Here is a 2,460-nt window from a genome sequence, read left to right on the forward strand (position 1 = left end):
GAGGCAAGATTCACAAAGGTTGAAGCTCAGTAAGAATCCGCCCCTCAGATTCACTGTTCTGAGCGTTTTTATGTGTGGGACATTGAGAGTGGGAAAAAAAATTCACTGAGATGTTAAAATCATTGGTTGAAATTTTGAGAAGATACAGAATACATCTATCATCTCCAGGTACTTCTACAACTTTTATTAAAAAGGGAAATTTAATAACCACATAAGTAAATAATTGGCAGCTCCCTAGCCAAGTGTATCATTCAGACCTTCATATTCCAAAGGAAAAATATTAACAGTGAAAAAGCCCATTGTAATGTCATTATTTATGACCTGGCCCTTTATGTTACATATTGGAACAATACAAGCTATATTTTAATATGCTGTGCCCCAAACTGTATCCTTCCTAAAGATGAACCATGAGGCAGAGCAGGCAGCACTTTTGTCCTGTTTGTGCTAACAATGCGCAATAAAATCCTGAAAGAGAGAAAGCACTGGGCAACCCAAAACAGAGATGTTCTAGCAAAAGAACTGATTAGTTCTCAAAAGTGTGGTCTTGACAAGTATAAATGCTTATGAGCAATCACAGATTGACCTACAGTAAGATATATATACAAATGCCACCTGAAATATTGGATTGGATCTTGGATGGAAAACACACAACAGTGGAAAAATGGACTTAGTTGTAATTAGATATGTGCTTCATGTGACTTGTAGTTTCTGCTTTTGTTGATTTTTCTGATTTTGAGAATTAGTAATATGGATGTGAAGAGTTTATATTCAGGAAATTGAGTAGCATAGAAAAAGACTGCAACTTTCCCTGTAAGTTAAAGCTGTCTTGTTTATTTGTGTATTCATACTCAAATCAAAATGTTGACCCACAGGTACTGAATGCTTTCCTCCTGCCTTCTGTGTATTTAATCCTCAGCACACTCTTAACAATATAGGCATCAGAGATCATAATAAGTCCAGGGGAATTAACACATAGAGAACAGTAGCTACAGACAGCTCATTTTCCAGGAAGGTCGTGTCCCCTCAGGCAATTTAAACCATGGCTGGCTCCTCACACATAAAATCATCCATCCTGTGGTGACTGTAGAGAGGCAACTGGAGAACCATGGAGGTCTGAACTATGAACTCCCCAAAACCACTGATCCAGGCCAAGGCCACCAACTGCTGGAGGAGCTTTGGGTGCATTATGACCCCATATTACAGGCATCGGGAGATAGTGTTGAAGCAGTCATAAGCCATTAGCATCAGCAGGATACACTCTGTGGAGCCCAGTTCCACAGCGATGAACAGCTGGACCACACAGCCAGCATAGATGATAATCTTCCCTGTGTCCTTGACATTCCAGTACATCTGGGGGACAATGCTTGTCCTGAAACAGAGGTCCAAGTAGGAGAGATTGGAGAGAAAGAAGTACATGTGTGTGTGGAGTTTGGGTTCAAGAATGATAGGAGTTAGCCTTTGGATCAGGCAGACAGACCTGCTCAATCAGGATTCTGGTAAATCAGATTCAGCCCACTGGCTCTGTACTCCATTTCTTTCATCCACCCCTACCCTGTCCCCTGACAGTATTTTTCACAGGCAATCTCCAATTTCTTCACCTCAGATTCCAGGAATAGTTTCCCAAACTAGATTAACAAAATACCTTACCATAGATCAATAAGTCCCCCCCCCAACTCCCAAGGCAGTCCCCTCACTGCCAACTTCCCAACCTCCCAATCAAGCAGACAGACCTTCTCAGTCAGGACTCTGACTAGTCTCTGACCCAGCAAGAACTTGAAATACCCACCAATTTGTCTTTCATACCTAAACAAAAAGTAACTAAGCTACATAAAGAATATTAACAGAACCAAAATTAAATTATACAAAAGCAGAGTAGCAGTTCCTATTGAACATACAACCAACAAAGAACATCCATATGCCCAGGCAGCAATGCAGAAGCACAAACAATATGAAACACCAGGAAAATATGTCTCCAACATAACCCATGAGTCCTTCAGAAGTGCACAACTTTGAGAACCACCCTGTAGAACCCCAGGACACAGAATTCAAAAGAACAATCATAAACATGATCCCAGACAGCTATGCAGAAGCACAAACAATATGAAACACCAGGAAAATATGTCTCCAACATAACCCATGAGTCCTTCAGAAGTACACAACTTTGAGAACCACCCTGTAGAACCCCAGGACACAGAATTCAAAAGAACAATCATAAACATGATCAAGGAATTCAACGAATTTAAAAAACTCACAAACAAATCAAGGAACTAAAAGAAGATAGGGATAAACTTCTGACTGAATTCATGAAAGAGGTAGAAATATTGGAGAAAACAGTCTGAAATGAAAAAAGAAATGAAAAAATAAACCGATTTGAAACAACAGGAGAAAGCTCAGTGATAGAATGGATGAAATGGAAAACAGAATATCAACACTGGAGGATAAAATAGAAGAACTGGACCA

Source organism: Nannospalax galili, unplaced genomic scaffold (genome assembly GCF_000622305.1).
Source record: "Nannospalax galili isolate Female #2095 unplaced genomic scaffold, S.galili_v1.0 scaffold1203, whole genome shotgun sequence".
NCBI classification, from domain to species: domain Eukaryota; kingdom Metazoa; phylum Chordata; class Mammalia; order Rodentia; family Spalacidae; genus Nannospalax; species Nannospalax galili.